The sequence below is a fragment of the Macaca nemestrina genome, chromosome 1 (assembly GCF_043159975.1).
Source record: "Macaca nemestrina isolate mMacNem1 chromosome 1, mMacNem.hap1, whole genome shotgun sequence".
Classification (NCBI taxonomy): Eukaryota; Metazoa; Chordata; class Mammalia; order Primates; family Cercopithecidae; genus Macaca; species Macaca nemestrina.
Window position 1 is genome coordinate 126,101,816 of NC_092125.1, and position 26,128 is coordinate 126,127,943.

Consider the following 26,128-nt stretch of genomic DNA (forward strand, 5'->3'; position numbering starts at 1 on the left):
CTGTTTAAGAATGCAGATTCCAGGGATACACTCCTGGTGATCTTGATTCAGTATACTGGAGTGAGGTGCACATAAATATCCTTTGTTAGACATTTAAAAGAAATTTTCAAACATACATAAAGTAGAATCATATAGTGAATTACTATGCACTTATCACCCAACTTTAACAGTTATCACTATTTTGCTCATCTTGTATCTTCTATCACCACTGCCCGTTTTTTCTTTATCTTTTCGATTTATTTGTTGTTAGAATACGTCAGGTCCTTCAATCTTAAATTTACAACGTGCATCCTTAACTGATGAGAATACATATATGCACATATAAATGTATATATTTATATGTTATATACATATATGTGCGTGTGTGTATGTGTGTATGTGTCCTCATCTGTAAAGATAACCAGAGTACTTACTAGATAGGACTTGCTCCACTGGGCTCCACTTTAAAAAGGCAAGAGCACAAATGATTCTTCTGAACATCCCAACCAGCCCTAATGTAATTATACAATCACCTTCTGATAACAAAAACTGAACACGGTGTAAGTACTGAAATAAACTGAAATAAGTAAGACATGTAAAGTCTTAAAAGGAACTTGTAGGGTAAGTACTCTGATTATATAATCATCCTTGTTATTATCTTTTAGTTTTAGATATATATGTATAATATATATTTTATATTACATATAATATATAATGTAACTGGAGTAATCTATATATAATTGGAATATTATTATATATAACTGCAATTATATTAACATATTATAGTTTATTAGTATATATTATGTATAAATATATGTTATATATAAATGTAAATATATATTTCATGTATTAACATAAATATCTATTCATATAAATATTCATATAAATACCTATTTCATATATTTATAGTTATGTGTAGTATATATTTATATTATATATATATAAGTGGAATTATATTATCACATCTAATTAAAAAAAAACTCCAATATTCCACAATGCATAATCCTATTTAAATTTATCTTAGGAATTAAAAACTGTCTTTTTCCAGTTAGATTGTCAAATCAGGTTTCATGCAATGTGCATACATTGTACTTGGTTGTTATGTTCCATATGTTGAAGCAGCTATTCTTAAAACTTGTCCTCTAGGTCCTGAGTAAGATGTTGACCTATGATTCCTTCCACTGAAAAGTCTAGATTTCTGGTTTGTGTATCTGTGTAAATACTGATATCATTCACCCAGGTGGAGAATTAATTGAAGCCGTATGAAAACTCAGTAAGTTCCCTTTTGGAATATTGGTGCAGGATTGATAGGTAACAGTCAGTAAATAGGAATCTGATGTTTACCAGTGAATCATTAGTCAAATCCATGAAAGACTACATGAAATGGAAAGATTGGAAAGTTGAGGATGAAACCTGAGTAATACTACCGTTAAGAGGATCAACTGAGGCAGACACCACTTACTTAAAAGAGACAAAGACAGATGAGCCAAAGAAGTTAGAAGAAAATAGGGAGAAAATAGGTCAAGGGAATACAAACTTACAAGAGACAGAAAGTGGTCAACAGGGACAAATATGGCAGTAAATTATAATGCACAAAGATATTAAAATACCCACTGAATTAGGCAGTTAGCAGCCTGCTTTTGTTAAGTGTAATACTACTTGAAACACAATTTTGATTCTTGATTCTGTCATCATTTACTTTAGCTAGTTTTTTTCTGCTTTGCATCATTTATATAATTCATATATATGTGTGTGTATATATATACTTTCTATGCATTCATAACACCTACAATTTATTAAATGCCTACTATATCCCTGGTTCCTTATGTACTTTGTTATTAATGTATAAATAATCCTGTAAGATTCATACTATCATCTTCATTTTAAAAATGAGAAAACAGAGTGTTGCCATAACTCAAATTCAAAGAAGAGGGGACTGGAGCTAAGTCCGGCAGATATTAGGACCTGTTTTCTTCATTCTTGCACTACAAACCCATTGCTCTCTTTGGGTTTCAATTGCATAAGCCAAAGGCCATGAAATGCAGCTTCATTATGGCACAGGGAAACTGTGACAAACAGGAAGGTTATTTGATGTTTCCAACCCTTGAAAGAAGCTGGCTTATTTAATCCACCATAGAAGCAAGAGGATTCGTTAATATGAAGCAAAGTGAAAACTGATACATCCACAACGAACGAGCAAAAGGGTATAGGTAATGAAGCTTAAAACAATCACATCTAAAGGGAACCACAAGAAAAGAAGCAAAGTTGGGTGAGACCTACAGGAATATTCAAGAGATATAATTTGCTCCACTGGGCTCCACTTTAAAAAGGCAAGAGCACAAATGATTCTTCTGCACATCCCAACCAACCCTAATGTAATTACACAACCGCCTTCTGATGTCAGAAACTGAACACAGTGTAAAAGGCATGGGATGATTTTAATTAAAAGTTATTTTCAAAAGCAAACATCAATGGAATTTGCAGAAGGGCAAGTAAAAATCAGATGTCTGAGTGTTGCGAAGATTTCACTTACTGGGTGCGCTTAGGTTGATATTGTACTGGATGAAAACACTTCTGACTCCCATGGTGTCAGCTCATTTTATATGTTGCAACACCCTGAACTTCAGATGAACTTAGGTCTAGAACTCATTATATTTTAATGTAATGTCACCAAATGGTAGATAAATGATACTAGCAAAAGTACGAGGAAAATGCTGGGGGATTCCAGATGAACACAAAAGAACTATAAACTCTCACTAATCTCTGTGTCTACTGGAAAAGCAAAGCTACTCTGCCCTCTTAAACACGGATCTCACCAAACTGACCACTTTTTTAGATTGCCTGCTTCGTCTGATCTTCATCAACCACCATATTTAGCTGTCTAGGTCTCATTTCTTTAAAAAATGTGCCCCCTTACTGTCTAGTGAAGGTGCTATTACTGATTCACTAATAACAGGACATATGTTTTGGATTATAGGTTTAGTAGTGGAGGGGTAGGGAAGTGGAAAGGAAAAAAGGAAGGAGGTAATTTGCTCCTTTCTATTCATGCTCTGAACTGGCCCAGGCTTGATTAGACATATGGCAATGAACAGGCATGCAGCCTGCAGGCACACAAAGCGGCTAACTATGGGACTCCCTCGGGGGTGCAACATGGAACTTTGGCCTTATTCATATCATGCTCTAGCCTAGGGATTCTCAAATTTTGGTATGAGTTGGAATCACAGGTGGAGTCTTTATTAAAAATTCAAGCACTTATATCTCACTTCAGTCTTATCAAATTAAAAGCCCTGGACTTGGGCCTCTGGCATCCCTGTTGTTCTCAGGCTCCACTGTTGGTTGGATACACACCACGACTGAAGAACCACTGCTCTGCCAACTAGGAGACACCTCCTCGTCCAGGATGCTGCCTACTTGCTATGTGGCAGATGGTGCTGGCTGACAGAGGCTCTGCCCTGGTTGCCCAGGTCCTGGCTACTGCTGCTGCCTGTCTGATTTACTCTTTCTTTTGAAAATCCTTTATCTATCTTCCACTTGGAAACAAAACAAAAAACAAAAACGATATACTTAAAAAATCATGAAAGGAAAGAAATCTGGAAAATATACACAAGAAAAAAAATCACTTATAACTGCACCATTCCAAGACAACCACTTTTAATGCTGCAGTAAATCATTTCACTCTATATTCAGTTATAGCCATCCTTTTATAGACTCTTATATGTCATTAAAAAATAGTTAACTTTTATTGAGTGCTTTGTGCCTCTGATAAGTACTTTATATTCATCATCTCATTTAATCCTTACAACATCACAAAATCCCTATAGGCATTGAACAATTATACCCCCCACTTTATGTATTAAGAAATTAAGAAATTATAGTTTAGAGAAGTCAGAATAGATGATGATAGAGTGCTGGTTTGGACCCAGGACCAGTCTCTTTTCTTACTCTAATGTTCCACATATGTAACTTTCCAAGATATTGGGAACATTGTGTAAAACACATTTTAATAGGCACATACTTCCCAATTTTAAGACTCTATTATTGGTTTACCCAATGCTCATAATCCAGTGGATTATAGATTGCTATAATGTTGCAATGAGTGCCTTCATGAATTTAGCTTATCTGTTTTTCCAATTGCTTCCTTAGGAAAAATTCCTAGAATATGAATCAATATGTCAAAGTGTAGAAATATTTAAGAAATATCATTCTTGATGAATGCTACAGAGTTACTTTTAACAAAAGATTATAAAAATTTCTTCATACTTTTTAAATCTACCTTGGCCAAAATGCTTAGGTAGCCATTTCTCATTTTTCCTTATTGTAAATAACCCGTAAGTGATCATATTTATACACTTATTTTTGGTTACATTTCTAATCATTTCTTAAATTCCTAAAGATAAAATTGTTGGATCAATGGGTACACACATTATAAAAGCTGTTAATACTTACAGTGTTATCAGCAGTGAATTCATATGAGTTTGCAGCAACCTCAATTCTTGCTTCCTTAGAAGAAATAATTCAACTGAAGGGCAGAAGGCAGAAGGAGAGGCGAAGGCAAGTTTTAGAGCAGGAGTGGAAGTTTATTAAAAAGTTTTAGAGCAGGAGGAAAAGGAAGGAAATTACACTCGGAAGCAGGCCATGGAGGTAACTTGAAAGACAAGTGCACAGTTTGACCTTTTGACTTGGGGTTCTATATGTGGGCATACTTTCAGGGTCTTGCATCCCGTTTCCCTTGATTCTTCCCTGGGGTGGGCTGTCCGCATGCACAGTGGCCTGCAAGCACTTGAGAGGTGAGCATGTGCAGTGTGTTTACGGAGGCATTCTTCCCTTACCAACTCAATGACCCTAGGAGGTAATATACCATTTAAACTCTGCCATATTGTCTCTTAGTGAGCATGTGTGAGCCCATCTGCCCAGCTCCCGAGATCTTATTGGGAAGGTGCTGATCACCAGCTTCAGGCGCTTCTATTTGTTGGGAGACTGCCTTTCCCTGGTGCTGGCAGTGACCAATTATTATTTTAGAGAAACCGCTTAACAACTGCCTGACCATCACCTGAGGGTCGCCTGACATTCCGGGTGTGTCGGGTAGGGCGGGAGAAACCCTCTGCTGTTCTGCTCATGTCTGAGAAAGTATCTACTGTAACATTTCCTGCTCTAAAGCTTTTTAATAAATGTTCACTCCTGATCTAAAACTTGCCTCCATCTCTCCTTCTGCCTGCCTTATGCCCCTCAGTCGAATTTTCATCTGAGGACGCGAGAATTGAGGTTGCTGCAGACCCACACAGATTTGCCACTGGCAACACTGGTATTTCTAAACTGTCTGCTAGAAAGGTCACACTTATACTCCCACGAGCAAGGAATGTAAGTGACCATTTCTTCACACCCTTATAAACAGGAAGCATCTTGTTTTTATCTGCATTTTAAGAACTAATGTAGTAGAACAGTTTTTTTATGTTTATCGACCCACTGTCTTCCTCTCTTCTCTTTGTAAATTTCTTATTTAAGCCCTTTGCCTTTACTTAAAAGAAAAAAATCTTCTGGTTACAAGTCTCTGTCTTATTAATTGTTAATTGTAAAGAGTTCTTTTATTAAGATTATTAACTCTGTCATATACGTTGCAAAATGTCTCTAGATTGTCATTTGAATATTTCTTAAATGAAAATGTTTTTGATGTAACAGAGTTTAAATTTTAACAAGGTCATGTCTAAAAACTATTTTCCTTTCTGGCTCCTACCTTTGGTTTTAGATAGAATTTAGAAAATATATTCACATCCAACTAAATATAAATATTCACATGTATTTTCTTTTAAGTTTATATAATGCATCATTTAATCTTTTATTCATTTGGAACATATTTTGAGGTAGGGTACAATATAAAAGTTCTACATTTCTACTATATTTCAAGCAGTTGATAAATCAGCAATATTTCTTGAATTATTTATTTTTCCTTTTATGTGAAATGCTAACCTTATACATTTATGAAAAAGACACACACACGTACACACATACATATTTGTCTAGGCATGTATTTATATATACATATGTACGTGTACAGTTGATCTTTGAATGACACATGGGTTAGGGGCACTAGCCCCTGGCACAATCAGAACCTCACACGTAACTTTTGACTTCCCCAAAACTTAACTATTAATAGCCTATCATTGACCAAAAGCCTTACTGATAAAATAAACAATTGGTTTCACATATTTTCTACGTTATATGTATTGTATACTATATTCTTACAATAAAGTAAGCTAGAGAAAAGAAAATTTTAAGAAAATCATAAAGAAGAGAACACATGTTTACTATTCATTAAGTGGATGGATCTTCATAAAGGTCTTCATCCTTGTTGTCTTCACATTGAGTAGGCTGAGGAAGGGGAGGCAAAGGATTGGTTGGTCTTGCAGTCTCAGGGGTGGCAGAGGTAGAAAAAAAATCTGTGTATAAGTAGACCCCACAGTTTAAATGTGTGTTGTTCAAGAGTCAACTGTATTTATCTATGCATATATATGTGTGTGTATGTATATACATATATCTATGTGTACATATATAACACTTTAAAATATCTCCACATGTGTAACCAACATTTAAACAATCTAATTCATTGAGTAACCCATCTGGTCTTTCCTTCTTTTATTCAATATATATACACGAGTGGGTTTTACATGCAAGCACGTAATCATATGCTTTTTTCCCTCAATCTTATTATTATTGTATTGACAGGAAAGAGGTCCTATCATTTAGCGAGAAATTCTACTGACTTTATATGTTATAGCATGGATGGTCTCTTCTTTTCATTAGGTACTTAATCACCTCAAATACAACAGCACATTTTCATTTAATTTTAGACCTTCCTGGTTTGTGTCCCTATGAAGAAGATAACATATTTGTGTATAAGGATTGTGCCTGAATTCCAGTACCCCTCACAATGCTTAACGAATATAATACACTTTTAAGGCAAGTTTATCCTCTTAAAAATTAGGTGTAAATTATTTACACTAATTTTGCAAATAAAGCAGATTCAAAAAAAAAAAAAAAAAAGGCTTAGTCAAGGCCACACAGCTAATCAGTGACTGTGTTAGGGTCAGGGTCCAAGTCTTTTAGCTGTCACTTCAGGAACCTTTCTAACACCATACTCTTTTTATTCTAGTACTTGGTTTCACTCTTCTATATGTACTCCTCTGCTAAAATAAACGTGGCTTGAAGGCAGGGTCATTGAGGCTCTCAAGCCATGAGTAAGTTAAAACGCTCAGTGAATTGTGAAATAATTCTGTTCTATATTTCAATACGTTTCCCCTTAAGTGGTATAGGTATCTCCTATAACACAAATAGCTTAGTCAACCATACACATAATACTCAACAGGACACATAATATGTATGCATTATGTGTCTGGTTGACTAAGTTATTAGTGGTACAGAAGAACTAAATGCACAAACTGAAAAATTAAATACATATGGTGGAGAAATAATGCTTGTTGAAATAAATACAGAAATGTGGAGGATGGTTTTTATCATATGTTGAGGTCAATACTCTTTCAGCGGAAACATATTTGAAAATATAATTGTTCTTAGTGGGAAAATATGGTTTCATATGAAAATATTCCTTGCTTTACTGTAAAAATCAATGTATAAAAATCAATTAATATAAAAATCAACTGAATGTAAATCAATTCTTTAGGTAAATTACATTATAATAAATGTGCTAGGGAATGTATTAGTTAGAAACTACAGGGAACACTCAACAAAAAGTTAATGAGGGCTTACTCTCTGCCAGGCTGTATGCAGTATACACCACATAAGAATGAACAAGACACGTTATCTCTTTTTTGTGGAATTTACGTTCTCTTAGGAAAGAAAGACAAGAGGTGACTAGAAGACCTAGAATAAGGAAGAGTGCCTGGGCTAGGGCTGAAGAAAGACTGTTATAATGAAGCGATATTTAAGTTGAGAACGACAACATAAATATAAAAAACCTTGGGGTGGGAAGGGCAGTCGAGAGGTGGGAATGACATTCCAAGCAGAGACACTCGCAAAGCCAAGAGACAAGGCGAGTATCTGTCTGGTAAAGATCAGTCAAACTTTATGAAGCTTTGAAATTAACATCAACTTATTTATAAAAGACGCTGGAGAGAGATAGGTAGTAAAGGGAGGACTACATAAATATTTCATTGCGATTTTAGCTTGTTTGATGGCTGACAGGAAGACATCAAAGTGAAGCTGCATATACACAGGGATGAGGTAATAACTAATAGCACAAGGTTCCTGATGAAGAAAGAGGAGAGAAATCCAGCATAGTAGGTGAGTGCATCAGCCCAGACCATTGTAAAAAGAGAGGAGGAAAACCAGGATATTCAGAGCACATACGGATTTTAGATTTGATGGTGGAAAGTTTAAAGAATCAGCACTTCTGATGGTCTGTGTTTCTCACTGAAGTAGACTGACGAGAATAGAGAGAAGGAAGAGGAGTTAGGCGGAATGTGTAGATTCTGAAATAATCATGAGGTCAATGGAAGATACAACTGACTAGAGAAAGTCATACTTTATTAAAGTGAGGTTTCTTGTGTGTATACTTGTATCGTAAAAAACTTATCTTGACCTTTATGTATAAAATTGAGAAACTAGAAAGAAGGGAAAGTAAGACATCATTGAACCTTGATTCAGAAAAGACTTCAAGGTTCATCCAATGAGACTGAATATATAACCTTTGAATAAAATACATAAATTAAACCTTCTCAAAATATAAACATTTCTTGACTTCCATTAACTACCAAATTTCTCAGAGCAGTATTTTATACTTGTTTCCTCTTAATCAATCCCCACTCATTTGTCAATCCCTTGCAGTAAAAACTGAAGTCTCTAAGGATATAGATGATTTAATTGCAAATTATTTGGCTTCATTCTATACCATCTTTCCTTACTCCCTCTTCTCCTGCTATCTTGAAATGTTTTCAACAACTCTTAGAACACAGTTAGCACATCTATTTGATTATCTTCCTCCTCTATCATAAATGTTGCAATTTCTCAGGGGTGTGCTTTTCCCTTTCCCCCTATGATTTCACAATATTCATGTTATATATTTCTTGGCTTCCATTTGTACTTCAATGCAAATGCCTCTCAAACATACAGGCTCCAAAGCCAACCTTTTCACTATACTACAGGTCCTTGTTTTCAATGGTCCAGCCAGACATCCCAGTCTGAATGTCTCATGGAAACTCCAAACCCTACTTTATCATTTCACTGTTTCCAAGTTTGAGTTAACATCCTCCTAGATCCTTATGCTCACATTTTTGAAATCATCTTTTCTCCTGCTTTTACCTCATTTGCATATCAGTTATCCCACCCCATTGATGCTATTGTTTTACGATGCCATTTATTTATCCTTCTGTATCCTACTTCCGGCTTTTAAATAATGTCTGCTTGGATAATTGTAATGATCTTTATAATTCTATTCTTCCTTCCTTTCGGCTTCACTCACTCTGTCCTTCACGCTGTGGTCAGAGTAATCTTCCTAAATGATAGGTGCAATTATGTACTCTCATGCTCAAAATTCTCCCAGGTTGTTCCAATAGTGATAGCCGTCATTTGTTAGGCTTTCATAGGTGCCAGACAGTGTGCAATCTTTATCTTACATTACCTTATATTGTATATCCTCCTTGTCCTCGTTCTAACGTAAAAAAGAAGTGTTGTACCCATTTTACAACTGAGAGTGCGACAGGTCATAGAGCTCAACTAATGGCAAAGCTGGAATTCAAATAAAGTAATTAGTGAACTGTAAATCTCTGCTCCTAACCATTACTTTCCCACTAGAGAATAAAAGTCATACTCCCTAACTTCACATTGAAAGTCTTCAAAATGTATTGCAAATGTCCATCTTCAATCTTTTTCCCTACCATCAACCCTCTAAATTTAAAAGAGTTTTGTTTGTTTATTTTATAGAGACCAAGGTCTCACTGCATTGCCCGGGCTGGCCTCAAACTCCTGGGCTAAAGCAATCCTTCCGCCTCAGTCTCCTGAGTAGTTGGGACTACAGGCACATGCCACTGCACTATGTTTTAAATGAGTTTGACTACGTTTCTGGCATGCATGCCAAGCAGTGGAAAGTCTTTGAAGGCTAAAGCTCCAAAAAATATGTAGTAATTAACCAAGGGCCATGTAACCTGTATTCTGTGTTACACTTAATAAACAAAGTAGTGATGAACTGGTTGCACTTTATGTCAACTATTTAAATAGTATTTTATCATCGCCCTTTTTTTTAATTGGTTGAGAAGGACGAAATACTTTAAAATACAGTAACTAATTTATTGTAATACTTTATGTAAAGCCATATATACACTATGCACAATTTTTTTGGTCTGTAGCTTCCACAGCTAGAACACCCTATTCTTCTTATAAATAAATAAATACATTTATTATTCCTTTATATCAATAGGTGTTCTACATGTGAAAGAAAAATGAGCCTTCAAAATGCCTCAGAAAACCAAATGCAGCTGTAAATGGCTATATAATTTTGCACATGATTTATAAAGTTTTTATAAATGTATAAACACCTTGTATAGATGTGTGAAGGATACAGTGCTTAGTGTTATTATTTGAATATGCTAAATCCTTGTTGGCCTAAAAATACATTAATCCTTTTGAAATTTGGATGATGAACTTTACACTTTTCTTGGCAAAATCTTTAGAACTGGGATAAAGGAAATTATGGACATTACAATAAATCACATCAACAACCAGGAATTAATATGTATTTGTAAGCCCTTTTATGTAAAAAAACTTACTACCAGCAGACAAATAGCATAAAATGCACTTAACTTTGTTGAAGTATATACCCTAAGGAAGTGACTTTGCAATTCATTTCTCTTTTCTTACTTTCACCTATTTATTAAATAATTCTATTTGCTTCTCTAAATATGTAGCTATAACAAATATTCATATAATGCCTCTGCATAATCTGTAGAAAATCGGATATGTATTACAGAAAGACAATGAATGGGAAGCATGCAATCCTCCATGGTGTTCATTAATGGGTACTCTCTACAAGATCCTGTCAGCTTCAATTTACTAATTTTTCCTTGCATGGTTCCTGTTTCTTCAGCAGAAGGTTTAGGCATCACTAGGATAGCTCATCATTGGTGGCAGGAGTGAGATGACTTGTCAGACATGCTACAAAGCATAGAGTTGTTACTGAGAAATATGAAAGAGGGCCTCAGATCTTACTCATTTAGTAAGTGCAGACAAAAAATGCCACGCTGAATTAGATGATCCTCCCATACCTTCAGCCACTTCTACACCATTGAGTAGTTTTCATTTTCCCATGGCACCTGGATAATTATGGAATTAGAGTTTAGGAGTGGCTCCTAGATGAATTTGATATAGAAGCTACAATAGAAATAGCGCTCATAGCCTTTACATCTGCTTAAGGGAATTTGCAGCAAACATCTTCAGAAATGACAAAGTGACTGCAGATCTCCTACAGCCTCTTCATAGTCTCTTTGATGTGTTTCCTTCTTTTAGAGAGAAAGACTGACTTTTTTTTTTTAATTGTTAATTCTATTGCTAATTCCAAGAGGTAGGGGTGAGGAGTGAGTGCCACACATCAAGATAAAAAGAGAACAAAGGGAAAAACAACAAATGAAAGTTCTTTTCCCCCTCCCGCAACTTGAGATCTTTGAAATGTACTGCTGGGATTGTCTGCATTATTTGTGGGCTATTGATTCTATACCTGTGGATTCCATGCAAAAGTCAGATTTCTAAAATAAGCACCATTTTATGGTTGATCATAAAGCTCTCATTGTTTCCGACAATTTCTGACCTGCTTCTATGCTGCCAATGTGTCTCCTGCCATTTTTAATAAGCTTTAGAGTTGGTGGATTAACACTGAATGTCAAGCACCACAAATAGAATTGCTGATTGTATGCAGAAACACTATTTTCATATATTAAAAAGCTGCCTTGCTCTTACCATAAAATTCAGCACTCACTTCTGTTGTATTTGATCATTCTTTCATGCACATCTTAGCTCTCAATAATCCTTGTATGAATACAAGCCTTTGAAAGGGAGAAAGTTAACATAAATAAAAATGACAATCAGAAGTGGAACCTAATTTCCTTTCACTTTTACAAAAAGGTGCATTAGGCTGTTTAGCTGTTCATTTTTCCTATGATTCATCATCAGTAACTATGTAATCCAACATCTATGAAAGCAAATTTAAAAGCTAGACACAACAGAGAAAATGCACCTCCTTAGCATGGATTGGAGTTAGGCTTTCTTGTATTCTCAAATCATAGAGCGTAATTCTCTAGAAAGGAGTGACATTACTTATCCACTCTACTTTGTATTATTCTGGATAGTTGTACAAAGTTGTATCTGAGTTTAATCCATATTTTCCTCCTGCATCAAGTAGAATAATCTACTTGATTATTTTTGGGAAAATAATTTTTGGGAAATTAGTAATTTTTTTGGGAAAAATTAGTAATTCTCAAATGTCCCACAAAACTTAATATAGGTCAAAAATATTTTTATACATGTGATTGACAGTGAGATACAAATTATTCATTGAGATGTATCCATGACTAATCTAAATAAAATTTAGAATCCTGTACTCCTCCCTGTATATCGTTCTAAACCAGTGGACTAATCAATCAATCAACAGCTACCAATGAATTACAGTTCACTCTATTAGGCATTTTCCTTCCCTTTGTAATTCTCCACTTTTTAATATTGGTCTACTAAGCTCACCAAAGTAAACTTGGAATATGCAAAATATTGTAATGGAGAAAAAAAGCACCCATAGTTATGCCAGCACACTTACCTGTTAACATTTTGGAGGTGATTCTTTCTTTCCTTCAATCTTTTATTACACATATTTTTTAAAAAACACAGTGAGATTACAGTATATATATGATTTTTGTTCTACTTTTTTGCTTGGCATTATGTAAACATTTTCCATGTTACTGCAACCTGTGAAGTTTAATTTTTAATGGTTATATAATTTTCCACGAAGTGAATCAATTATTAGGCCAATTTTCTTAAGTATAGATTTGCGAAGATTTACAAATAAAACATCATTTCTTACCTTATTTAGTCCAAATACCATTATTGCATATATACAACAAAGGTTTCTGCAGGTATATGTAAACTAATCAATATTTTAAGGTAAACTATTTTATTGAGAGTGGGGATCTTCAAGTATCATCAGAATTAGGTTTTCTTCATCAAGAGGGGCCCAAATTCTCCTGATCTTGGTTCTCCTCAAACTCTCTCTTGATCAAATCATCTTGATTGAGTGGCCTCTATAATAGTTACTTTTTGTTCTTCTGTAACAACCAATAATGTATTCACTGACTAGGTATTGAGTATCATCCACATGAAAGAGATCTTGCTAGCCACTATGATGGTACACTGATGCATAAAGGGGCAACACCTACCCTCAAGGAGCTAATACTCAAAAAAGGAGATAAGTATATTAACAAATGAGTGGAAATGACAGAAAATAAAATGAATGCTCCAAATAGGGGAAGATAACATTTGGCTGAGGTTATCAAGTAAGATTATTCTGAAGAGACAGCATTTAAACTGAGCTGTAGAAGATGCATAAAAATTGAATCAGTACAAAGCAAAAGATAGATATAACAATATGCCAAAATTAGAGGCAACAATTAAGGGCATGCAACTGAATAACTGAACGACAGTTTAGAGTATAGGAGTCAGTGGCTGAGTTGATGATGTGGCTTAATGATCAGGCAGCAGTTCTTGAACTCCATCTGTTATGCCATAGGGATCCACCATAAGTTCCTCAGCACAAGTATGAGGATTCATGTGGCAAACTGAAAGACCTAACATGGCAATGCTGTGTAAATTGGATTGAACAGAGAAAAAATACCAAGTATCTGGGTCAGATCTATTGAAATGATCTAGGCCTGATATGGCTAACATATTTGAAATGGCAATACAGCAATTAATCTGACTTGCTCATTACGAGGTAATCATTAAATACAAAAGAATAATGGTCCTATATGTACTTGGAAAATTGAAAATGAATAAACTGACAAACTAACAAGGTTATTTGCACTAACATAACCCATGTGGGTTTGGTGCTTTTTATCTGAGGATTGGACAGGGTGGAGCTTGCAAGTTGAAATTTAGCAGGACTGGAGCAGGCTCTGTTAGGAGTTGCCCTAAGTGATGGCCTGTACCAACATGGCATCCTAGGAAAGAAGAACTGGTAGCTCTCAAAAGGAGACAGAGCTCTCATGGCTGAAAAAGATTCTAATCAAGTTGGACTATAGTATATAACCTCTTAAATGTTGCATCAATTGAGTGGTAGAAGTCAGAGGGAAGGCTATCTCTGGGAAAGACTGGGTGCTATTCTGAGAGTAAAAGGCAAAAATGGTAAGAGCCTTGCTAGGGTTTGTGTCCCTGCAAAGTTCATATGTTGAAACCTAACCACCAAAATGATGATATTAGGAAGTGGGGCCTTTGGGAAGTGATCAGATCATGAGGGTGGAGCCATCATAATTGGCCTTGGTACCCTTATAAAACAGATGTCAGAGAGCTTCCTCACCCTCTCTGTAAGTGAGGACACAGTAAGAAGGTATCATCTATGAACCAGAATGTGGGCCCTCGCCAAACACTGAATCTGTCAGCACCTTGATCTGAGACTTGCCAGCCTCCCCAGCTGTAAGAAGTAAGTTTCTGTTGTTTAGAAGCTACCCACTTGAGGGCATTCTGTTATAGCAGCCTGAACAGTCTAAGACAAGCACCATTTAGAAACTAGGCCATGCCAGGAATTTGGTCTGAATGAGACTGAAGGACAGTGCTATAATATAATCTTTGGGGTCTGGAGCTACCTAGAATCAAGGGTAGATTAGCACCAGACAGTGAGCTATAATGTGGACAGGCATTCTCCTCAGGTAAAAGTGTTTGGGAAGAGAATCAAGGAATTTTGAGGGCCAACAGAAGGGGACTGACCATTGCCTGATGATGCAATAGTGAATATTCAGGAGATAGTACCTTCTCATTAGTGTTACAGAAGTGTCTTGCCTTTCATCGGCACGCAGAGGTGGAGAGATCATTTTTAAACTCTGGAGGGCCTCATGATAGCAGGCAAATATTGATATAGTAATTCACTACCCACCTCACTAGCAATTTACACACAAAGATTTGCAGATCCCAGGGTGTTAATTAGAATCAGCTAGCATGAAGTCTCAGGATGAAGGTTCGTAGGGAGAAACAACAGACAGGCAAGGGTTGGCAACAAGTAGAGGTCTGAAACAGTTTTGGATATTGTCTCATTGGCAACTTAAATGGCTGCTTTCTATTAAATAAACCAAAGAGGTTTATGGGATTTTGTCAAACTGAAAGAAAACAAAACTTCCACTGTGAGAAATTATTGAAGCTTCCTCCATTGTTTTAAGAAAGAGATATACAATTAAGCATCGTATCTGTAAATGATCAGAATAGTTCTCAAATGTATTCCAAAAAGCCCACATGTCAGACTCAACTAGCACTTTATTCAATGCCTTCTCTGCCAGGTACTATTCTAACTGATGTCTGCAAGTGTTCTCAAGATGTGAACCAAGGACTAGTGCTGATCTGAAAACTGTTACCTGTCTGTGATTGGATCAGTATCTTTTTTTGACAAAATGTGAGTCATTATACTACTTCTTTCATCGGGAATGTCTTGCTAGGAAAAAATGTTAACTGCAAAGTATGCGTAGTAACTTAGTTGATTTACATTTTGGTAGAAGTTTATATTGTCACGGACAGTTAACAAATATTGATAGGCAGTAATCCATAGACCATATTTTAAATAAAATTGTGTGTATATATATAAAAATATATGTATATACACATAAATATATATACACACACATATATACATTTTCACATATATATATACACACACATTTACATATACGTATATATATAAAAAACCATTTTACCAAGTACACAAATTAAGCCTAATATCTAATTGAGGAAAATGCAGGGCAAAGTAGACATTCAATTTAGGATTGGTTCATTTCCTCACAGTTCTGTGCCAACAACATGAAAATTCCACAACTCTTAACACATTTGTGAAGTGATTCAAAATCCTCAATTATCTTGAAAACTCTTGAACATAACAATCAAGTCTCACAAAATATATATAAAAAAAGAAAATTTATTTTTCTTTTTTTTTTTTTAGAAAAAGACTAGTCATATTATTTTTCTGAAAAAAAAAAAAAATCCCTGCTAAATTAAATTCCAAGAGCAGTTAAGGGACTTGAGGGAGAAGACAGCAGACTGAGGTTAGTCATTCATGTCCTAGCTCTACTGGGGGCTCTAAAGTAACAATGCTTTATATGTACAAAATTGTGTGGATGTACAAAGAGGAATACACATATAACAACAAAGATATAAGATTTCAATGCGTTTATGGGAGAAAACAAATGGAAATGTTAATAGGTCAATAGAAATGCAGTCACCAGAATGTGCTATAAGAGGACTATTGAGAAGGTGAGAAGGTTAGAAACCTGAAAGGCTGCAGGCTTTTGGCTGGTGGGTTACATGAGAGTAAGGGTGAGATGTGGGGCTTAAAACAGGGAGAGAAAGAGAAAATATTATATAGAACAATTGCCCTTCCATTTCCATTACTCGAAGTGATTGGCAGTCTGGCCTTCATTCTCAGCCAAAATAAAATAAAATAAGTCAGAGGACTCTGTGAAATAAATTAAACAAACTGCCTAGGAACGACCTAAGTTCCTATTAAGAGTGTTGGCACCCCTCCTTCTTTTGGGATTTGTGGTCTTGAGGCTTGCAGCCTGCAGTTTGATCTTTGGCAGGTTTCCCTGCCAGGTGGGAATACCTGCCCAGTAACGAGCTCTGAATTAGGCTTCTCATTCATAAAGGAGAGTTATAGGATAATGTGCTTATATAGTGGCCAAAAAAAGGCGATGCCAACTTCCCAAACCTTGACTCTTATATAAGAATGGATAACCAAAAATCACCAGATACTGGAGGAAGAGTTACAGCATGCCTGAGAAAAGTCAAGACAAAGAAAAGAAAACTGATCTTGAAGGAAACAAAAATAATTCTGGAAACAGAGAATGCTATTAAAATTGTAATTAATACAGGAGAAACTCAAAGGAAGATAGACATGCAAACACACATACACACTTACGAGAGAAGAGGTTAATAATACAGAGATTCAACACATGACATCCAAAGAACATCTAGTAGAGTTGCAAAGAAGAGAGCAGAGAACATATAGAGTAAGCTATTGTCAGAAATAAAAAAGAAAAATTTCCACAACTAAAGAAGTAAATTAACCTTCAGAATGAGAGGCCCTGTAGAATAACCAAAATGGTGAGGGGGAAAAAAAAAAAAAAAAAAAAAAAAGGCCAGCACCAAAACACATCATACATCTTTAGGAGATACAAATTAAAAAATTAAATCCAAAAAAATAATCCAAGAAGGTTTAGAGTAAAACACACACACACACACACACACACACACACACACACACACACACACCCCAACAAAGGAACAGGAATTCAGAAGTTGTCAGACTTTTTCATCAACAACACTGGAGGCCAAAAGCCAATGAAAGCCGAACATGGTGGTGTGCACCTCTAGTCCCAGCTACAGGTGGGACTGCAACCCAAGGTGGGAGGACTGCTTGAAGCTAAGAGTTTGAGGCTGCAGTGTGTTACGTTCACACCCCTGCACTCCAGCCTGGGCAACAGAGAGAGACCCCATCTTTAAAAATATTAAAAATGAAAAATAAAAGCCAATGGAGTAATGCTTTTAAAATGCCAAGGAGTAATGCTTTAAAAATGCCAAGGAAATATTGTTTTCTACCCAGAATTATGCTCCTAGCCAAGTCATCAATGCAGAATGAAGGTAAAAGACTTTTCACTCTTGTAAAGTTAATTTTCCACATTTTTCTTCAGAGGAAGCTGAAGGTGTATTCTGGAAATATGAAGGAGAAAATAGAAGTAAGTAGAGTCAAGAAATAATTAGGCCATTTTTCAGGAACAGAAAGGTAGAAACGTAGTATGACATCTGTGCTGCTGGCAGCTTAAGCAGAGCTGTTAGTGTGTACACACAGGAATGCCCAGTTGGCTGTTTAAAAATGACTTCTGTCTTGATTGGTCAGTGATGATGCCATGCTAGTTGTTAAATAATTTGACTCCAAGGTGAATTCAAGAGGGAAGTAAACAGGAAAAATGGTGACAATATTCAGTTGATTTTGTAATTGAGAAGATGAAAAACTTTAGACTATGATAAACATACATTCCATTGTCAATAAGAAAACAAGGAGGAAAAGAAAAAACCTTACAAAAAAAGTATAGAGATTAATATGAAGCAGATATGAGCCAAAAAATAATGTGATATTATTTTCAGCAATTTGAGGTCATTTTAAATAATCTACTTAATTTTGGTGCTGGAAATACTCTCTGAGTGACTGAAGGGTCAAGACCATAGTTCTATAGAGAAGGAAATGTAATCCTAGTACTCATTTCATCCATGACCAACATCAACGTAGTCATAATACCCCCGTCTACTTGAATTTTAACTTTTAGAATCAACCTATGGATCAAACATGAAACCCTGGTCACAGTTATAGCACAAAATATAATTATTAAGAATCCTGACAACATAAAAATAAGAATAACTGAGAAGGTGATCATTGGAATGGGAGAAGGCAAAGTAGAAGAAAGTTTAGAGTCATTAAAATTATCATGTTGAGAATTTTAGGTGCTCATTGATGTTGATGGAACAAGACATCAAGAAATTCCTTTTTTAAGTTACAAAAATAATCAACAGAAGACAAATTAATACAACAACCATCAAACAATGAAAAAAGGAGATAAACTGGTGAAAATAATGCTGCATCCATTATTAGATCCTCATATTTCATAGTAGGGAATCAGTACATATTTGTCTAAAACTTCCTCACTAAAAACTTCCTCAATGAATTTATCTCATTTATGGAGATAAATTCACCACAAGAACAAAAACAGAAAAGACTAAAAGAGACTGCCTCTAGGCAGTGAAATTGAATGAATAAAAGACCCTCAATTCTTGGGTTTTCTTATCATAAGCATTTAGTCTGATTTTTAAAAAGTAATAAACACAAAATAAAAGCCTTTGTTTTGGATCTACTACATGCTTGTGAATACTAAAGGAACAAAAGAATCGTCTATTTCCCTGAAGTCTTTTCTATTTCATACATGAGACAAGACCTTAAGGAAAAGACAACAGGTAAGAAAATACCTAGTAAAGTGTAGAGTATACTTACATAAGTGCTAAAGGAATGCAAAAACTTAATGACAGTACTTCAGATTACTTTTGTAGCCTCTAAGAGATAACTGAGAGATAGTTCTTTATGAAATACTTCTTGGAAAAGAGTAGTCCTTCCCAGTTCAAAGTATCTTCAAGGAAGTAATGGATTACTATGGGTGGGGAGGAAATGCAAAGGCCTTTTTCAACAAGATGAAACCCATGGGAAAATATCCAGAGATAAGTAGTGAATGCATGGATAAATGCAGGGGCTGGGAAATAGAGTGGGATTGAGCAGGGAAACCAATCATGTGTTTTTAATAGCACTGCCTTCTAGAAGTTATGCCATATATTATCTTGAATCATTTCTTTCTGGCATGAAAAATGTTATATGAAATAACGATTGGGTTTTATTTATTTATTAGAGTTAAGGTTGCTTCTAAGAGAAACTGGTTTATTTATAGGAATGCAAATTTTTAAAGCCTTTTGGAATTTAGAAAAGGCTTGTCATTTAAAACTCCTATAAATTAGATATGCTCTATTCTATACAACAGACTTACATGTTCTTTCTCACAAGATATGCAGCATCAACAATTTGTCAAATGTGATTCTTCTGAGGAAGCCATTTGAATTTAAACTGTAAGATCCAAAAAACTATGACCTTAGTAGAACATCTACTCATTAGAAACTTCCAAGTAAAAAAGATACCTTTGATTTTTCTCTGAAACATATTTGTGCCCACAGTTTCCTATAGTGTTTTAATTTTGTTCACTTAAGTATTTTATTTTTCTCTATCATGTCAGAATTAGCTAACAACTGAGGCTTACCTAGGATTCTAAATTAATTTCAAATGGATTTAAGATTTCCATATACTTTCTATAGTTTCATTATTTAAAGGAGTTTTTTTATATTTAAAATATGTTTAGATGCAAGATTTTAAAGGGAATAAAGGACATTCCCTACTGCCTCAAGGGTTTCAAGCCACTGTGGTCACCATGAAAATGTGGGCTCTGAAATCTAACTGCAGGGATTGTAACCGACCAAGGGCCCTGGCTTCTGGGCTCTGAAATCCATCTCTGAGTTTGACTAGGAAATCCACACTGCTAAGGGTTGCTCCTAGCCAACAACTGAGTTCAGCAAGGATAATAAGGCAACCAGTTCCCAAGAGATACAAAGCTCCCTCTGGTAGGCGATCTTTGACTGGAAGATTCCCCATTGGCTGTTTGAAACATTCTTAAAACTGCACTGTAGTATAAAACTTTTTCATATCCAATCTTCATTCCTTCCCTCTCTCCTTCACAAGGTTTTGCATGGTGATCTGACAAATTTCCCAGCCTCCCCCAGCTTCCTTTTTTTCCTTATGGCAATTCTCCCCAATAAATCTCTTTCATATCTAATCCTGTTACAGTAGCTGTTTCTTGGAGGACCTCAATTCACTATTAAAGATAAAATTTTAAGAATGATTGTTCATCACGTCTCTTCAATAAGACAAAAAAGAAAAGAAAATTTAAATGACCTGGAAGGAGACCAGGGAATACTAGGCAATGAATATCATTGTTAATAATCTTATTGTATACATTACTTTATTCATCCAACAATTAGTAACTACTTACTATGTGTCAGGTAGAGTACTAGGTGCTTAAGATACAGAGATTGAATATGACGTCGTCTTTGATCCCTATAATTTCATTGACTGGCAAGGACTCCTTGAATAAACTCTAGCAGAAGTAGATACCCAGTGTTATGGGAACTCGCTTGAAAACACAACGGATTCTTCCACATAAGAAAGGCTGAGGGTGAAGGTTCAGTGATGTGAGCCTTGATGTAGGCATTCTCCATGTGAAGAATGCAGGAAGAAAAGTTTCCAATCAGAAGGTACAGCATGAGCAAAGGCACGAGGGGAGGCAAGTATGTGGGATATGTGAGCAGTGGTGAACAGTATGTATGGTCAGAGCTGACAGTGATTTTTGGGAGCACAGTAGACCTGAAAAGTGAGACAATGTTGCTATGAAGAGATAATGATTGACTGCTATGCTGAAGTCTAGTAAATAAATGTCTGGATGTACTATTTTCCTCTTCACACAAAAAGGAGAGTAATCAACAAGTACTTAATAGAGTCTCCTTAGTAAGGAATCTGTCCAGAACATATTCAGGATGCTAACACAATTAAGTTTAGCACCTTCTGCATTCCAGCTCTGTACTAAGTGCTGTGGGATTCTCAGGAAAGTAAGAGAGAAGCCCTCCTTCTCTTTTACTAGAGCCCATCGGTTTTGGGTGGAACGATGAAGGTGCGATGGTTAATTTCATATCTCACCTTGAATGGGAAGCAGAGTGCAGAGACATTTGTTCAAACTTTAATCTGAGTGTATCTGTCAGGGTATTTTTGTAAGATTACCATTTGAATTGGTAAACTGAGTAAAGCAGATTTATCTCCCTAATGTAGGTGGGCTCCATTCAATTAGTGAAATGTCTGAATAGAACATAAAGGCTGACCCTTCCTTGAGTAAAGAAGAACTTATCCTGCCTGGCTGCCTTTAAGCTGGGACATGGGTTTTTTCCCTGCCTTTGGACTCTATTGAAACATCATCATTTCCTGGATCTTGAGCCTGCTGGTCTTTGGACTGGAACTACACAATCAGCTCTTCTGGTTCTCAGCTCTTTGGACTCAGAGTGGAGCTACACATTGCCTCTCCCAGGTCTTTAGCTTGCCAACTGCAGATCTTGGGATTTGTCAGTCTCTGTAATTTTATGAGCCAATTCTTCATAATAAATGTTTTTATTTATTTTTATTTATTAATTTTTTCAATGGAGTCACACTGTCACCTAGGCTGGAGTGCAGTGGCATGACCTCGGCTCACTGCAACCTCCGCCTCCCAGATTCACACCATTCTCCTGCCTCAGCCTCCAGAGTAGCTGAGGTTATAGATTTCTGCCACCACGCCTGGCTAATTTTTGTATTTTTAGTAGAGACAGGGTTTCACCATATTGACCAGGCTGGTGTTGAACTCCTGACCTCACGTGATCCACCTGCCTTAGCCTCCCAAAGTGCTGGGATGACTGGTGTGTGCCACCATGCCCAGTCAATTAATCTCTTTAAATTATATTAAATATGTACGTACACATGCCTTATTAGCTCTGTTTCCCTGGAAAAACCTGACTAATGCAAAAGGGAAGCACAAAGATATGGTAAGAGCCATAGGAACAAAGATTTCTGGGTCCTCAGGGCAGAAAAGCATCTATTCCAGAACTGGAGAAAGTGTGAAAGGGTGGTCAGGAAGCTTCCCAAACAAAAGTGTCTATACTGACACGTTGCTGCAACCATTACAGATATCTAATGCTAAACAATAAATGCTGAAAAATAATTTTAACAGTATTCCAATACCTGCATAGAATCAAATATAAATTCTTCAGCCAACATATCTAAAACCCTCTATAATCTGTCGTAGTGGGAGTTAACTTGTCTCCAGTGCTTTCCTGCTCATTGCCCAGAGAAAATCCCCAGGTAGAAGAATATGTTTGAGTCTCTCCAAAGCCTACAGTTACAGCATTCCCTTCATCTGGACAACCTGTTCTCTCTCTGCTATTCCCCAAACCCCTTATCACACTGGCTGGGTGACTTGGAGTAAGTTATTTAAGGCTTGTGTCTCAGTTTGGTCATTGGTAAAAGGAAGGGATGATAATAGTACCTAATTCATAGGGTTGTAGTGAGGCATAAATGACCTAATTATTAACCAAAGGTCCTTAGCACATGTCAAGTGCAATAGAAGTGTTTCCAGTTGTTATTATTGCTCTTAGGCAGTTCAAACTCAAGTTATATTGATTCCACCAAATCTTTTCAAATAGCAAATTCATAGAGATTTCATTTTCCTGAAATCTGATGGCACTTTAAAAATTCTCCATGAACACTTAGCACATAATACCTTGTCATCATGCTACTTGTTTTCCCAGAATGGGCCCTGGAAACAGTCTACCTAGGTTAGAATCTCAGTGTTACCCCCTTGGGGACTTGTGAAATTTACTCCCTAAGTCCTAATTCCTTCATTTGGAAATTGTGAAAAATAATAATACTCACTTTAATGGGTTATTATACAAACTCAGTGGCAAATATACTCCTTAATAGGGTGACTGGCACATGGTTAGAACTACTACATGTTTGATATTAGTAAATGGTAAGTTCCAAATGCACAGAGCTTTGCTTTAATTCTCAAATTCTTAGCACTTAGTCAAGTTACGGGATAATCATGATAAATCACTTCAGGAATTCAAAAGAGAAGAAGATAACATTGTCAGAAAGAAAAAGTAATTAAAAAGTGAAACTATTAAGCTTGATGGGTTTATATCTCAAGCATTTTGTTCATTTAATGAATATTCAGGGATCATCAACTGGGGTACTATGGGTACATGACTATGACTGATATGTACTCATCGAGAGGCCCATGAATTAACAGATGAGATGACATATATAAAAATAACATCATTATAAGGAAGTACGTGATTCATATTGCAAAGTTCAGAACTGTGAGAAAAAAGCTCCATTCCTTCCTCAAATATTCAGACAGCACCTACTAGGTGTAAGTCACTGCATGAGGCATTCCGTGGTAGACTGGAAAAGAAGCTGAGAAAGAGTGCAAGCATAGCTGCTGTTTCAGATCCCTGTTCCTGCTATTTAAAAAACCAAACCGAACTAATCCCTGCCCTACAAATAACAACAACAACAAAAATAACCATGTTGCTTTACATTTTGCACTTTCAAAGGCCTATCTCATGCAATTCCCTTAAGAATTCTCAGAGGTGAGTTTTAAATAACTTCAGTAGTTTATAATAATTTGCCTTAATTCACAAGCCAATATATTCTTCTATCAGATTCAGACAACCTAATGTCTGATTCCAGGCTCTCCCTTCCCGTTCTATACATTCTCCACTGCATCACTCAGTACTCTCTTCCTGACTATTCCACTGCTCAGCCACCCCTGCCACACCTTTCAGGACCCCCCTACCTTGACGTCTGTAAGCTTCTGAGTAATTAATGTCATCTAGCAAGGCCTGATATTGTTCAAAAAGAAGAAAAAATCTACAGCCCTCATAGAGAGGAAAAAGTAGATATGCATTTGATTCCTTTACAAAGAAATAGAGTATTATTGATCTTTGCATCTTTATTATCCTAGAGAAAGTAAGCTGCTTGCAAAACAATGATAGTAAAGATATGCTAAGCAATCTTTAAGTATTTATGATGCTTTAGATTAGTTTGTATTATGGACAATTTTACCAGAGCTTCTGAGTGCTTCCGACTTCAGGGCTTTAAGCTGCTTAAGCATTTATACCTAATGGTTAGACCAAGATAATGCCTACCCTCTTAATACAACACTACTGAAAGCCAAATGTATACATTACATCATTTTTAAGATTTATTTTTCAAGTGACTTAGCCCTATTAAACCTCAATATTGCCCCTTGACAACTTTTCTTACATTCAGATTGGCTTTCACTTGCTCTACTGTATACATGGGGAAATGGTTCCTTCTGGGGGTTGACGGCCGCTTCTGAGTGTTTTCAGGTATTCTATACTCGAATTCTATATAGACAGGCTGAGCACATAAATAACCTTCCGAAGGGAAGTTCCCATCTTGTGCCACGTACCTGTGGGAATTCACTGCAACAAAATGCCCTGGAGGGCTGATTTGAATACCATGTTCCCAGTAGAATTCTTTCTAAGATGTTCATTTATTAACCACCAAGGATTCTGATGCTTAGATTAGCCCGGCAGAGAGCTAAAAAGTGGTGGAGCAAATGCAGAGAATCATTAGTTTATAAACTCAAGGAAGGAACAATGACGATTATTCTGTGTTCCCAAAAAAAGCTCAGAGACGGAAACATTTTGCCACATGGAAAAAACATTACTTGAAAAAGACACCAAGCAAGCTCTTTTAGACCCTTTAAGGATATCCTTAGTAGTATCATTAGTAATATTATTATTATTCAAAATCTAGACAATACTATTATTGATAACTACCTGAGTCATTTGCAAAAGCATGGTATTGACACAACAAGCTGCTTGATAAATATTTGTTGGAGAGTCACTTAAAAACAAACACTAAGAATGTTTTAGCAAGCTGATTTCCATTTGACTTTTAAAAGTTTTCTGCATCACTATTTGGTCAGAAGGGTATTTTAACTAGAAGAGACGGTTTTAGCTTAAAACCCTGAAACATTGTTTTCAGAACAGGTACTAAACTTGACAGAACAAGGTCTTACCTCCCCATAATTCCCTCTTTTCATTAATGTCATTTTTTTCAATGTATTTAAAAGACAGTGTATGCCCTAGATTCTGAAGTCACTAATATATATTCATGAAGCAAACATGATTGCAGTGTTATTCTGCAAAGCTCTATACCTTATCATATTCTTGTCTCAGATTAGTAGCATTTTTTTTTTCACCGAAAGATGGGGAAACATTTATTTTACCAGATTTGGGAAAGTCAACTACATTTATCTGTATTGTATACATAACTTTACCTCTAATATCTATTTTTAATGAAATATCCGTCTACAGCAAAATAACAGTTACAATAGAATATATCAGTTTGCTGTTGTAACAAAGCTATTTCGGATTCTTATTCTTCTGCTGGTCTGGGTTATAAAACTCTTTGATGTCTGCTAGTTATTAATGTGTTTTTGTTGTTTTGTTTTAAATACAACTTCTGAGTATAGGGAATTAATTATTTATAAGCTGAATATGGAAGAAAATGGTAAAGGAAAACATGGAGGTTACAAACAATAGTAATAAAGGCCTGAAGAGGTTAAATTTGCTTAGGTTAGACTTGATTTCCAACTGGTTTTGTGTGATTACAATTCTTACAATATCAATTAAAATATAGTTTGGATTGATT

The 26,128-nt window shown here is 35.8% G+C and overlaps 1 protein-coding gene and 1 long non-coding RNA gene across 20 annotated transcripts in view; both read right to left on the minus strand.

Annotated features, from left to right (window-relative positions):
- Positions 1 to 26,128, minus strand: part of LOC105489205 (netrin G1) — a 362,022-nt gene that overhangs the window by 201,979 nt on the left and 133,915 nt on the right. The gene's annotated exons all lie outside the window — the stretch shown is intronic.
- Positions 910 to 15,425, minus strand: LOC105489204 (uncharacterized). Its single transcript, XR_011607874.1, has 3 exons — positions 12,788 to 15,425; positions 11,194 to 12,023; positions 910 to 9,717 (listed from the first exon to the last, which is right to left on the minus strand). It is a non-coding gene; the product is annotated as an uncharacterized lncRNA (long non-coding RNA).